Below are 15,956 nucleotides of genomic sequence, written 5' to 3'. Positions count from 1 at the left end.
GGCTATTTATTTACTTGTTTTGTGTTTCCCTGTTTGCAATTCTGGATTTTCTGGCTTCTTCAGCTCCAAGATTTGGCCATACATGATAACACAAACAAAACAATCCAAGAACTATCATGTTGATAATTGGATGCTGAGGACCCCAATGAATCTGTATTCTCATTTTCATCTTTTAATCTTGATTTTTGTAAACATATGCCTCTGGATTTTAGTTGCATTTAATGGACAGGTAGGATAAAGTATATACATCTTTCTTCCCAACAGCAGAAGTTGATGATATGTTTTTAAATGAAAAATATTATATATATATATATATATATATATATATATATATGGAGAGAGAGAGACAGAGAGAGAGAGAGAGAGAGAGAGAAATAGAACTCTATGTATATGGTTCATTTTTATGCAGACCCTTCCAAATATTCCAAAAATTAACAAATATTTATGGGAAAAAATTATATAAGGATATAAATTTAAAGTATATCAATTAAAAATAGAAACATCTAATTATTACACAATTGTTCTTTTGAGATAGATAAGAGATAAGGTTTTGGCACACTTACATTTTCTATTCTGATACCTCTATGTTGTCAATATTTTTTCTATAAACTATTTTTCTTTTGTCTTTCCTTCTTTAATTGTCTTTCAAGTTAATTAATTGTTAGACAATCTAGAGATTTTAGACCTTGTCTATAGAAATCTAAAAGTAAACCCTGGTAGGCGTGCCATTCTGATTGCCTTCTTTCTCTGTAGAAACACACTTTTCAATCAGCCTTTCAGCATCCTCTACACAGACTTGTCTTCAAATTGAAGAGCTTCAATTTTGTCCAGTCTTCCTCAATCTTCCATCAAAGCACCCAGTTTCTCAATTTCAACTCTCTTTTCAGCAACCTGAAAGATCTTTCAAATGGTGTCCCAGTGATAGGGCAATTTTGGTACCTTAGATATAAGCTTTATCAATAGTGTGAAATTGTGCCTTTAGGGAAAAAATACAGTCTGTCCAAATGTTCTTTCAAGTTGAAAATTAGTATCATACTCACAAGTTCTTGAGCAGAATCAGGGATTTGGCCCATGATTAACAACTCTGTGGATCTGATCTTAGCAAGCTGTGATGTTAGACATCCGCACAACTTCCTTCTAGCCTTCTAGATATATATTTTATGATTTGATTGTTTGTTTTTGTTAATTGTCTGGAAAGGACTCCAATCTAAATTCGGTCACTGGTCTTAGTGGCAATGTTTTGTATAACTCTAGATTTTCCATAGATTCCAGGAGCTGGCTAACTGTGGAAAAATTTTCACATTCAGATATATCTCAGATTGTTTATTGAGATCTTCTTCCTTAACGTACAAATTACTGGATATACATTTGCAGAACATGAAAAAAATAAAATTGATTTTTAGGTACAGGACAGCTGAAACGAAGAGGAACTTGTTTGATTGTTCACAATGGGGGAATTAGTAACTCTTCCACAATGGGCATTTTTTTTTCTTTTTTTTTTTAAGTGTTTTTGAGACAGGGTCTTGCTATGGAGTTCAGACTGGCCTTGAGCTCAATTTGTAGCCCAGGTTGGTCTCCAACTCACAATGGCCCTCCAGCCTCATCCTCCCAAGTGCTGGGATTACAGGCATGCACCACCATGCCTGGTACAACGGGCATTTTTAAGTGCTCAGATAAGACTATAATCACATATACAAGAGGATGTACAAGGAAATACCAGGACAAGCAAGAAGGGATCAAATCGGGTGTATTTAAACTACAACACAGAATCTTAGTTATTTCTTGTATTTCCTAGAATGCAAGCTATGTGTTGGAGGGGCTGACAAAGAAGAGTATACATACACTAATAGCTCAGCTCATGCACACGTCTGGTCTCAGTTTTCAAACAGAAGTGTTTGGCAAAATTTTGCTTCCATTCATGAACTCTACATCCCATGATCAACATGACCCCAGCTATCTTCTCCCCTCAAACAGGAGCATGACCATCCTCCCCAGAATAATGGAATGAAGTAAATTTGTGAACCCAGGTACCACTGTACTGTCATAATATCTCCTAGGGGTCCATTTTAATCTGATGATCAGGGAGGAGCTTTGATAATTGTCTAAGCTTATGTAATTAGAATAATACCATAGATGATCCTACCTTTCATATATACATACATTTTGAAATCAGGTTGTTCTCGTTTATACTCCCAATGCTGGGCATATCTTCATGACATTTACTAGCAACTTGTGTAGCTTAGAGTTGGTTTTACCAGCTGTTACTATGTGTTTGTCTGACAAGATTGCCTGCAAACCAAGAGATGAATTGTGTTTTAGCTTCTGCAGTGGCAAAATAGCCTCCTCAGGAGAAGCACTCACTTTCTCCTTTCAGTGCTTGCTTATCCTTCTGGGTTTTTCTCGGGAATATCATAGATTCCACAAGCTACTGCCTTTATCTGCTCTGTCTGTCCTTGGTACTTGAATCACTTTATGTGAAGAACTGACAGTAAGAAAGCCCACTTGTAGGAGTGCAGATACCAAGTGGAAGACCTCCAAGCTGAGGGTCGATCCCATCGGCACAAGGGTGGCAATAGAGCCCTACAAACAATGTCTACCTGTTTCTATTCAGAAAATAAACATATTTCTAGCCTGAAAATAACATAAAACAGAATCTTATCCTTTATGGATATATTTATTTTTTAGTATGAGTTAGGAGTTAACCAAATTTATTTTGTTATAGAAAAGATATCATGCCTATATCTTCTACTTTGAATAACTATTAGGAAGACAACAGTATTCAGTGTATCAACTATTGTAACTGTTCTACTAACCTGTTTTGAAACTCGGTTTTATTGTTATGTTTATCTTCTTTTACTCTCTAAAATAAAAACAAAATAAAAAAAATTTATTTTGTGTGCCTAAAATAATAATACAACGACTCAATCCAAAAAATTGGCATCTGAGATGAATACACACTTCTCAGATCAAGAACTACAAATGGCAAATAAATATATGAGAAAATGTTCAACATCATTGGTAATTCAAAAAATGTAAATTAAAACAATGCTGAGATTCCATCTCACCCCAGAAAGAATAGCTATCATCAAGAAAAGAACCAACAACAAATGTTGGTGAGGCTGTGGAGAAAAAGGAACCCGTCTCCACTGTTGGTGAGAGTGTAGACTGATACAACCACTCTGGAAATCAGTCTGGAGATTCCTCAGTAAACTAGGATTAGAAATGCCATTCAACCCAGCTATTTCCCTTTTGGGTATTTTTCCAGAAGAACTGAAAACAAAATACCATGACGATATATGTGCACTCACGTTTATAGCAGCACAACTTGTAATAGGTTAATCTTGGAAACAACCCAAATGTTCATGAACTGGGGAGTAGATAAAAAAAAGATGTGGTATTTTTATACAATGAAGTATTATTTAGGTATAAAGAAAGATAAACTAGAGGCTTTTATAGGTAAATGGACGCAATTAGAGATCATACTCATAAGTGAAATAAATCATTCTCATATGTGTAAACATTGCATTGCCTCCCTAGTACAAGAACCCGAAAGAGTAAATAAAATCTGAAAGATACAATAGATATTGTGAAAAGAAAAGAAACTGTTCAAAAGGAAAGCACAACTGGGATGAGGAAAATGAGGGAAGAGAAATATATCTATATATATGTAGTATATATGTATATATACATATATACATACATACACACACAAGATAGTTGAGATAATTGTACTACTAATTCTATTGTTTTATTGGAAGGAACAGTTAATGTGTAATTGTTTGATCAGTCTTACATGCCTATATCTGGTTGTCTGAGTAACCACTTCGAAGACAACCATATGTAATATAACAACCATTATTAATTTCCTATCACCTTGTTTTGAAATTCGGTATCATTTTCATTGTTTTCATGTTGTTTTTGTTTAGGTCTTTGTTTTTGTTATTTTGTTTTTGTTCTTTTCTCTTTAAAATAGAAATAAATAAATATATATATAGAAGAAAAGCTGGGGTAATTGTATTGCTGATGTGTATTGGTTTTTTGAAAGGAACAGTTAAAGCTTAAATGTTTTCTTCTTGGCCAATTTTGCATGCTTATGTCTGGTAATCTGAACAACTAATTTGAAGACAGCAATGTGCAATATAACAACCATTTTTGAATTCCTAATATCTTGTTTAGTGAATCTGTATATCGTTTCAATTGTTATTTTATGACTTCTTGTTGTCCTTAATGGTTTGATCAATCTTGTATTCTTACATCTGGTAATCTGAGCAACTTCCTTGAAGATAACCGTATGTAATATAACAGCCACTGTTAATTCCTATCATCTTGTTTTGAAATCCTATATCACTTTTATTGTTCTTGTGTTGTTTTGTTTTTGTCTTCATTGTTGTTATTTTATTGTTTTTTTCTTGTTAAAATAAAATAAGCCACTCATATACCATGTGACATTCTTGTTTTTCTCATATTACATCAGCGTTCTATTTCTTTTTTTTAATATCCCCCAAACATAAAGTGAAATTTCCAGTGATGTATTTATTCCTGTCTATATTCATTTTGATCTCTTATTTTCCATTTTATACTGACTTTTTTTTTTTTTCTGAATAAAGGTTATAAGTACATTTGCTTGAACTGTCTCCCAGGTCTTCATCTCAGTCACTGGTTATATACTCATCATCTACAGTAAGATAAGCTTACGTCAGTTTACTCCAGTAACCTTGTGAATGCAAAAACGTTACAGAATTAAGAATAATGTTAATGTTATTTTACCAATCTTCTTCTAATTTCAGGAAAACTACTTCCCTAATGCAGCAATTCTATCTAGTAAATTTTTTCTATTTCTAAACAGAATCAGAAAGAAAAGTGAGATCATAGGAAATCTACAGTTTACTAGACATTGTATGCTTTTCCTAGTTTGTCACTGGTATTACTTGAAAATCAAGAGTAAAATTATAGGCTAGCACTTCCAGATGTATGCTTTAGTAAGTATAAAGTATATAAACAATTAGGTAAGCTTGCAGAGAAGCTGACCAAGATACATAAATTAGAAGGTCCAGGTATCCATCTAAATTTTCTATTTTTTTTTTTTGAAGAATATTTATTAAGGTTTTCTAAAACACAACTTTTCACATGTCATTTTGGAAGTCCTTCATTATAAAGATAATTCTTTTGTCTGATGACAAACAATGATTACTCTGGACCTCCACGTTGGATAAACTCCATTTCCTCTTGAAATATTAGTTTCCTTCTATACCTCTGAGGTAGCGTTTTTATTATTTCTACAGTGTCTGGTGGACCTGGATGCATCAGCAACTCCAGTGATTTACTCCCCTTAGAATGCTGTGAAATTACAGAAGAGCGAGATGGGATCCCTGCTGATATCAAAGCTTCTGATACACTGGGTTTAGGATTGTCTCTTCTGTCAGGAAACCTTATTAATGGTGTGTGTGGCTTGACTGCCTGGACGACCCGGCTTGGCAGACTCCATCTTGCTGCCCATCATGACCCTGGGAAGGGGCAGCTTCTGGGGCGGAAGCAAGCCACGGTGGTATCAGAAGTGGCTGGCAGCTGGGGGCGGGGCCTGTCGTGACATCATGGATGCGGGAAGAGCTCTGTTTCTCATTTGATTTATTATAGTTCTGTTGTACTACTTAATTCACAATAGTTTGAAAAGAGTCTTATGTCCATAGTTAACTATGATCAGTTCTTTTTATGTAAGAACTTTCCTATTTTGGGGGATTAAAGTAGTCATTATCTTGTAGAGTTCCCTTGGGTGACGTTTTTCTTGCTCTGTCTTGGAGTGAATGAATAAATGGTGCACTACAAAATCTTCAAAGAATGCTGCAGAAAATCCCTTACGCTGCTGGCCTTCCTTTCTGCAGTAATCTTTAACAATTTTCTTTATTCTTTTTCTTGTTCTGTTCAGGTTTGCTGCTTTTTGCTCTGTTAGTTTTGGTGTTATTTTTACTGTTATTGCAGATCTTGTTGATCTGTCTTACAGAACAAGATATTTTTAATCAACCTGTCTCATATTGAAAACTTGGAAAGCAATCTATTATAATTTAACACTTCCATCTATTATAATACTTCCTTCCTAAGGTTATGCTACTTCAATTAAACTTAAATTATTTTCCCATAGTATTTGCTTCTTAAGCAACCATATTTTGGACTACTCATCAATTTTACTAACTCATAGTTCTGTGTATTTTTCTTGTATTTGCATGTGTAATTTCCTTCTTTCAAATTTTCCTTAGACTGATAATGTCATTTTTGAAAATGTAGTTAATTCGCATTTCAGAAGTTAAGATTTTAGTGAACATTCTCCATGGTGGCAAAATAGTTTTACATCTCTGGTTAAAAGTACTCACTCTGGCTGGGAAATCTGAGTTTAATGGAGGAAGAGGGAGCAGAAATGGTGTGCAGAGGCTGCTGTGCCCCTTTCCTTCCTGCTTTGTCATGCGGTAGACTGCGGTGCACACTTTTGACTAGTTGTTGTCACATGGCTCCAGGTGACCAGACACAAGAGATATGAGCAGAAAATACTCTGAATGTTTAAATTAGGAAATTATGACAGTAAAAGACACATTGCCCGTAATCCCCCTCAGGATACTTCTCCTAGCTTCAAACACGCTTGTCTCATTATTCTTGCCACTTTCTGAAGCTGTTCCGGAATCCTCTTTCATGAGGGTCTTTATGAGGATGTGATTAAAAAATACTGAATGCTGCTGCCAAGGGCCATGAAACCAAAAAGTGGGCTCATAAACCCATTGCAGTGTACTCTTATCTACCTTATTCATCCGATCTTTTACCATGCAAGTTCTGGCTCTTCCCCAAACTGATTCCGGACATAAAGACAGCCTTAAAACCACAACTCAAGACACTCCTGAGAAGAACTTCAGAGTTCAGAACTGTTTCAGCGTGTTCAAAGTGAGGGGTAGTATTTTGTGGGGGATTAATGGCACTGTGTCTTTTGCTGTAATACATTTTTGAAAATTTAAATGTTCACTGTATTTTTCAATCATACCTTGTATGAGACCCATGGTGATGAAGTGGAGTCCATGACAGCATACAGTGATATCAGCCGTGGTACAGTCAAGAACTGTATGGAATTGATTCTTTTTCAGGTCACTTGTCTCAGAAAGAGTTTCAGGTAACATGGTGAAGAGTCCCCTGGGGGTGTTGTACTCTGGCAGGACTTCACCTGAAAAGGCAGAATGCCTGAGCAGCTACCTTGCAAGATCTCTGCCACAAAGAAGCTGAGACCATGGGACATCCCTGGTTCTGCAGTCTTCCCGTTCAGAAGCGAATATCCTTGGCTGTAATATATCTTTGGCATGATTGGGGTCATGAATTTGACTGTATAATTGCTGTTAAATGGCGGCTGGTGGGGCACTCATGTCACACAGTGGTCATTTGCACCAGGTTTCATGCTCAATCACCTGCAAGACTGTTTCAAATGAATCTTTCAGTGAATAGTGTTAAAGTGTAATTTTTTAAAATGCAAAATTATGGCAAACATGAAATGGGTATGTCAAAGATTTTAACTCATTAATGAGTAGCTAAACTAGGAAGATGCTATGACTTCACTGAGCACTTAAGAAGCAAGAGTTTTCTAAGCAGTTCAACAAAATGTGAAGAGATCATTGCTGAGTTTGCTGTGTAATGTCCAGAGTATCATATATCTTTGAGGCAGTGTGTTCCACTGAACGAAGTTATTTGTATGACTCTTGGACATGCCTGTAATTGTTAAATTATTACTTATTTTTAAATTCACAAGTAAAAGTTGCATACATGTATGGTGTACAACCTGATGTTTTGAAATGTGCATACATTGTGGAATAGCAAAATAAATCTAAGATAAGCATACTTCACACCCTTATTTTTTGGTGAGAACTTAATCTTACCAGTTTTTAAGTATACCTTAAATTGTTTTGCATAAGAGCCACCATGTTGTAGAATAGATATTTTGAACCTGGTCCTCCTGTCTAAATGAAACTTTATGTCCCTTGTGACTTGTAATTACTCATAGCTAAATATATACACTCTTGAGAGGCTTTGACTGTATATGATATAGAAAGGATGTGTTGGCCCCCTTTTTATTTTCTAGTTTCAGATCATGTTTTTCCAACAATGGACAGCCTCTTAAAGCAGCCATCTATATAAATCATATAATGGAGACTTTAAAGAAGAAATCTTACCACTTATACTGGAAAACTGGTGAGAAGTAAGAGCATGTTTTCTTTAAAAGTCCAAAAATTTATTTGAACTCATTTAGGAAGAAACACTCATTTCCATTTTTTACTAAGCCATGTGGAAAATAATTTATACCTTTGAGCAAGATAGGACTCCAGCAGAAATAGTAAATCAATTTCCATTATAGAAGGGGAATAGAGAGTTTTGATACTAACACAGACCTAAAGCCGTAGAGACATGTGAAGAAGAACTAGACAAGAAAAAGATTCAACATGCTAATTTAGCTATCTCTAGAGCATTTCTCAAACTCTCCCCTGTGATAGGTATCACTTGGGGAGGAGGCTTTATAAAACATCTCTGGAACCTGGCATGGTGGCCCATTACTTCATTCTCAAAATGCTCAGTGGCTGAGGCAGGAGGATTGCAAGTTACAGCACAATCTGGGCAATTTAGCAACTTAGTGAGGCCCTATGCCAAAACAGAAAATAAGAAGAGCTGGTGTGGTAGCTCAGTGCAAAGTTCCTGGGTTCAACCAACAATAGCAGAAACCCAAACCAAACCAAGTAAAACAAAACAGAAAATGAGAAACTCAGCTCTGGGCCTCAATCCAGTGGTGGTTCTCAAATGTGGTCCTCCAGAGCAGCTGAATCCTTCTCCTCTGGGAACTTCTTAGGAATGCAGATTCTCAGGCCCCATCTTCTGTCAGGAACTCAGGTTGGAGCTGGCCAATACCGTGAGAAGTCCTTAGAATGTTCTGCTGCTCCTTCCAGAGTGAGCACTTTTCCTCCTGAGAAAGCCAGGAGTCACAGCAAGCAGGGAAGAATAAGAATAGATGAGAAATATGCATCACAGCTCACTTGAGGTGATGTGAGGCTGCATTACAAGCACTTTACAAGTTGCACATCAGTGAGCTCAGAACTGATGGGAACAGAACTCTTAGGGAGACACTGTGATCCTCTGGACTGATTGATGGGCCCAGTGGTTCTCAGAGAGGTGAAAATGTCCACACAGACTCTATGGAAAACCAGAAGAACTGGTGTCACATCTGAGCCCTTCATCTTCCTCATCTTGTGGATAGAGAATGGTTTTCTTGTTGTCTTGTCAGATTTGCTTCAGTGAACATTGTATTTAATAAATAATTATTTTATAATTTTTGTAATTGGCTTAACATTCCTCTCCATAACAATACTGCTTGCAACATATTTTCTAAAAGTGCAGGGCCTCTATAATGTACACCATGTTTAGTTCTTCACTTGCTCCTCTTAATATTCTGTCTTCCAGTCTACATATGTCACCCACTCCCATCTTCTCTCAGACTGAGCTGTAGCACTAACTGCACCTTGCCCATAGCCTCAGCTCCAAAGATACTATAATCCAGTTGACTCCTAGTTCAACAGCTCCAGGTATGTGACCCCAGAAGAGCCTGCAGTCTTAGGATCCTGCTGACTTTCCCTGTCACAGCCAGGTCCTTCTTAACCCAGCAGAGAGCCTAGGTTCCACATTAATCTCCTCTCTCCATTCACCTCAGCTCCCTTGCCCCCCTTCAAATATTTATCTGGTTAAATGTAACCCAGTATCTACCTGAGACCTACACCCACTACTGAATCTGGTGGCAGAACATGGCCAAATGGCCTGATCTCAAGTGAGATCATGACCTCTACCCTCAGGGGTGCCTCACCAGCATTGCATTTCCCTGATTCCATACTTGCTACACCTGTCTGCCCATTGATATTAGTAGGAGTTTCCCACATGCTCAGCTTGTGTCCTGCCCCCTGTGATTGGATTTCATTGGTTTGAGCTGCTGCCTGGGTGAGAATGTTTAAAGGACACCCATGGTAGTGCATTTACCTGTGCACTTTCCTCCCCCATGTTTTCACACCTTCTCTTTCCTGAATCCTCCAACTCCTCCTTCATCCTCTTCCCTCTTGGCTTGCTTTAGAGTTCTCTGACATAATGGAAACCAACAGAAGAGAACTCACTCTTTGTTCCCCATCGGTGACTCTTACAAACTTATGTTTATCTGCATCCACTCAATTTACTTTTTTCAGTGATCTAACGGAGGTGCTGTCCACACCTTCATCAAGGTCAATCCTTTTCTCTCTCTCTCTTTTTTTTTTTTTTTTTTTTTGGTGCTGGGAATCGAACTCAGGACCTTGTGCATCAATCCTTTTCTTGAGCAGTGAATGCCACCAATTTCCTACTCAAAGCGTTTGTCCACCCTGTGCACACTCTTTCCAAATCCATTGCTCTTACTTTTTAAAATATCATTTCCATCAACAAATACACTATTATATTGTGTATTATATTTCAGACTAAAATACCCCCTCCCCCCTGCAAAGTGCTCCATTGAGAGGTTGGGCTCGGTGGGGGCGGGCAGGTCATTGAGGGCATAACCTGGAAGGGTAGATCTCTACCCAGTGCCAACTTTCATTCTCTGCTTCCTGATTACCATGGTTGTGCAGCTTTTCTCCACCGGGCCCTTCTGCCTTGCTGTTTGTGCCTTGGAGCAGTAACCATGCACTGAGACCAGAAGCCAGAATAAGCTTCTCTTCCTTTAAGTTGTGGGTGTTGGGTACTTTGTCCTAGTGATAGGAAGTTGACTAATACTAGTGTTCTCTTCCCAGAGAGAACTCTGGATCATTAAAGTTAAACTTATGATTTTTTAACTAGGTATTCAGTAGGAGCTATAGTTCACATTTTGGGTTTTGTGCTTTCCCAGGCTAAGGATAGGTGGGATGAGCCTTTCTTATGATGCCAGGTGGTGGCAGTGAGCTACAACTCCCTCTATATATAGTTGTAGCTCTGTACTAGAAATCAGAATGAGGGTGTTATTGTCCTGTTCACTGTGCTTATAGAACAGAACTTAGAAATATTTGTTAAATGAATAAATTTAAATTGCTATTTGTCAGACTGGTTATTTGCTATTTGTCTCTCAATCTCTTTGTGGCCTTCTTTGCCCTGCTCTGTGCCAGAGGAAGGTGGTTTTCAAAGGTTACTTTGTGTGTATTTCCTGCTCTGCTGGCTTCCTGCTGGGCTCAGCCAACCCTCAGCTGGAAATCTGGGGCCCAGATGGGGTTTGGGCCCTATCTTTCCAGCTGCATCTGTGGAAGCTGTGCCTCTTCTGACTGCATCCCTCCTGCTCCTCCCTGGCCACCTTTTTTTGCGGGGCTCTGGGACAGTGACTTCTCCCCTTGACTTCAGCTTTTGGAATGGCTCTGGCTCCCACTCTTGCTTGTCCCCAAGGGTGTTTTCAGTGTTTTTCCTGGTGCTCATGCCTCTAGTATTGACCCCTTCATTTAAGTCCCTTTGTACATGTACCTCATCCCTAAGATGAATAGAAACATGACGTACTGCAAATACGTACTAGTAAAAAGATAAATAAATCCTTTTGTGTAAACCTCTGGACAGAACTACCTCCACCAAGACTGAGATGGATCAAGTTCCTTTTAATAATCAAGTAACCTCTACTTTAAAAATATAATACCAATCTGGATAAATCTTATAGAAATTATTCTAAGTGAATCTTTAAAACAGAAACTTCATACGGTGCAGTAATCTCACTTTGGAGTACATCTCTGAAGGGATTGAATTAAGGCCTTGAAAAGATGTTTGCAATTCCCTTACTCATTGCATCGCCATTTGTAGAAGGCATAGAAGCAAACTTCATGTCCAATGGTAGATAAATGTGGAAATGAAGTGTGGCATGAGCATGCCACAGAATATTATACAGCTTGAAAAAGAAAGGAATCTTGGCATTTGCAACAGAATAAAGAAACAAAATGTGGAGATACTGTGCTCCATGAAGTAAGCCACATGCAGAAGGACAAAAATGAGTGAGTTCACTGAAGTGCAGAACCTGAAACAAACTCCCAGAAGCAGAGAGGAGAACGTTTGCTAGATGTGGGGAGCCCAGAGTAGGGAAGGCAGGAACCAGAAGTGCTCTGGAACAAATTTCCAGCCATGCAGGACCAGTAAGTTCTGGAACCTGCTGTGCAGCATAGCGTTATAGCTCACCCTGACATGTAGTTAAAACATAGCCCGGTGTATAGCTCATAGTTGAGAATTCCTACAATACACAGTTGCAGTGGTAATTGAAGAGGGCAGGAGAAAACTTCTGGAGGAGATGAGTGCATTTAAAGCACAGGCGTTGTTTCATACACGTGTAATTACCAACACATTCATTCAGTTTTATACATAAAATATGTACACATTTTTGTAAGTCAATTATACTTTGGTAGAGTGGCTAAAAAATGAGAAAAGAACCAGTTCTGGAAGGTTACATATTGCATGGTTTCATTTATGTTACATTCATGAAATGACAGAATTGTGGAATGGGGAACAGAAGAGTGATTGCCGGGAGTTAGTGACTGCAGTGTTATTTCTCCTGTTATTTAAGTGAACAAACTAAGGCTCAGTGTGCCTAAATGACGTGTCCAGTTTGTTCATTTGGCAAATGGTGAAATCGGAACTCTCATTTGTGTCTCTTTTACTCTGAAACCCCAGGATAGCATATTATAAGTAACGGAGTAAAGAATCCAGGCAAAAGGTTGACTTTGTTTCCAGTTCAATTAGCTTTAAAAATAGAAATTAGTCACCCCACTTATGTGTGGAGATCTACTTCTGAGATGCACACGTTTTCACAGCTGCTTCACCTTGAGCCTCTTCCCAAGCAAAGAGTGGTGCTTTTCCTGAGGATACAGAGAAACCCAGCTGTTTAAATATTTATATAACAGTATTGCAAAATGTATGCCTAGCCAGGAAGTCTTTTTTGCATGTAGACATAATTAAATAGGCAGATGAGCCCATGAAATATTTAGGACTCTCTTATAAGTCTCACTGGAATCCTTTCCAAACCAATAAGATGTCAGGCAAAGCTCTATCCCTAGAGTGGGTGAGAGAGGGCTGGAAGAATCTGAATGCTTATGAAAAGGGTGGCTGAGGTCACAGCAGCAGGAGTCTGAGTACATACTGAGACCCAGTGACACAACCCTCAGAGGACTGGCCTCTCAGTAGGTCCAGAAGAGCTTCTGGCCTGGATACCCTAGAGGTCTGTGCTCATTTAGTTTGCAAATAGCTCTCTGCAAACTGCAAAGCTGCAGGGAACGAATGCACTGAATCTTAGGTTGGGTCAAATGCTTACAAAGCCATCAGCTCTCTCCCGGTTGGTAATGAGGTCATATCAAGATTAATCACATGCTCTTTGCTAAGTGCTTTGCTACAGACTCTGGTTACTTGCATCAATTCAAAACAGGTACTAAAAATTGCTTTAATAAAGCAAAGCTCAAGATGCAACCACAAAACAATAACAAAATTAATCAGAGTAATAACAATGGCTACTATTATTAGAGTCATGTAATGTGCTTGGAACTATGCTGACTTCTTTTAGGAGAGTTCCATCTGTAATCCTCACAAGTCTCCTGACGCAGGAGCCATTTTACATCAGTTTTCTTACAAGGAAACAGAGGCTCAAGTTCAAAGAATAAGAGGCAGTAGTTTTTGTCTGAGACTGTGCTTTTAGAAAATAACAGAAAGTAAATCTCCCAACCCTTTTGTGTTTCAGGGAGCAGCCCCTCCCGAAGACCGTCCTTTCGCATATGGCTTAGATAGACTCTCAGAGGTCCCCATCTTACTTATCTATGACAAGGACGGATGTAAATGTTCCAAATTCCCAGTTTTTGCCCCATAAATTACTGCTGACCTCGTTGTACTCACTGACAAGTGTAGATGAAATACCTATTATCAGGACTTCAGCAAATGTTAGTGAAGCACAGTGGCATCAGCCAACTCCGTGCTTGTACTCTTCGTCCTCTCTCCTCTATCCTTATACCTTCTCTCCATACACAAAAAGCCCTTTCCTGCCCCACCTTTGAGACATGTGCAGATCTCATAGCTGGAGTCATTATTCTATAGCAATAGTCTCTATCAAACTTGTATTGCATTAGTTCCCCTTCTCCTGTTGCAATAATCCTTTGCCAAAAGTCTCTGTTTATTTACATGCAGATTTGTTTTATTTCATGTAACACTACTGCAGTGAAGCCAGAAGTTTATCTGACTCAAGATTTCGTGCATAACCTGCACTGGAAAGTGGACATGATGCCTCTCATTCCAAATCCACTCCTTGAGGAACACTGTGAATCATATTTAAGTCACATTTAAGTTACCTGTCTCCCTCGCTGCACTGTGAGCACCTCCATGGCAGGGTCTTGGCTTTGAATCCATACCATAGCAAGAGGGGAGAATCCACAGAATAAGTGTTTTCTGAAAGGAAATATAGTCATTACTACTGAGACTAAAAGGACTGCTATTGTAGAGGAAGGGAAAAGAAATGAAAGAAAGAAAGAAAGAAAGAAAGAAAGAAAGAAAGAAAGAAAGAAAGAGAAAAAGAAAGGAAGGAAGGAAGGAAGGAAGGAAGGAAGGACCTTCCTCTGCCTTCCCAGTCTCCCTGGGCAGGGCCTTGCAAATTAAACTGGCAAAAGACAGATTCACCAGGGAAAACACCACACACTAGAGAAACCCAGCAGTAAGTATCTCAAAGGGGTGTTCAGGACTTGGGCTTATGTGACATCTTAACAAAGAACAATAAGCTTGTTGTGAAGTGATCAAACAAAGGAACAGGTTTTGGGTTGAAAGGCAATAAACTACAGTGAACAAAAGTATGGGAGAACAGTCTGACTTGTGTGCACAGATTCATCTCCGGGCTGCCTTTCCATCGTCCTCATGGCCATAAAACTTCCCAGGAGAGGGGATTTATGCAGCCCTCATTTCTCAGCATTTCTGGTTTTAGCCAGAGAAGAAAAGGGCTGGGAGTGTTCTTTCTGCATCTGTTAATTCTCAGATGCCTTCAGCTCAAAATAATCCTTATGCCAAAGAGGCATATTTGGAGTGGCATATTTTAATCCTCTATACAGTGGTGCAAATGTCTTTCTTTGCTTCTCAGATTCTTACTCTCAGAATAGTCCCTAGATCCCAAGTAGTTGGTCTGCATTGCTCCCTGAGTGCTATAAACAGCACCTCTCAGAAACATGCTCTGGCTGCAGTGAACTTGACCACATCCTCTGGACAAAGAGGAGCCCAAAGTCTGTGATTGCTGTCTGAAAATCCCGGTTGCACTGGGGAATGGGCAATCTACCTGGATTCCTGTGGTCACTGACCCACCGCTGGAGCTGGAGTTGCTGTAATCACAGAGAACCACACTATGTGTTTCATTTTCTCAATGTGAAAAGACAGAGATATTGCCTATATGTGGCTGGAAAAGTCAACTCCAGTGTCCAAGGCAGGACAGAGGGCATGAAGACCTTGGAGGCAACTGGGAAAGTCAACTGCTTGCTCTACCTGTGGCTCCGGGATGTGTGAATGCTTTCTATTCCTAGATTGAATTGCATCTTGGAAAGAGTTCAGGGAAGGGAGATATATTTGAGTAGAAAAAAAGGCCCACTAAAGAGTTAGAGAATTTAATGATAGCTTATCAATAAGAAAATGTTGTGAACTTAAAGGAACCAAGACATGTTTAGTCACAGTTTTACCTCAACCAGCTGGAGTAGCATCTGTCTTTCTTTCTTTTTTATTTTTATTTTAAAGAGAATAAAAAATAATAAAAAACATTACAGATGATACAGAATTTCAAAAAACAAGATGATATGAATTCAATAATTGTTGTTATATTGCATATTGTTGTCTTCAAAGTAACATCTTTCACACAAGCAAAGAAAGTTCACAGTGCATACTGTAAGTATCAATCCAGATATTCTGACGTCACAGACTATGAC

The 15,956-nt window shown here is 38.6% G+C and overlaps 1 pseudogene; it reads right to left on the bottom strand.

The window, feature by feature from the left end:
• Window positions 1-5,187: 5,187 nt before the first annotated feature.
• Window positions 5,188-5,500, bottom strand: LOC102030654 (annotated as a pseudogene).
• Between the last annotated feature and the right edge of the window lie 10,456 nt (window positions 5,501-15,956).

Source organism: Chinchilla lanigera, unplaced genomic scaffold (genome assembly GCF_000276665.1).
Source record: "Chinchilla lanigera isolate Chin_1 unplaced genomic scaffold, ChiLan1.0 scaffold00109, whole genome shotgun sequence".
NCBI lineage: Eukaryota > Metazoa > Chordata > Mammalia > Rodentia > Chinchillidae > Chinchilla > Chinchilla lanigera.
This window is presented reverse-complemented; position numbering and strand designations above follow the sequence as displayed.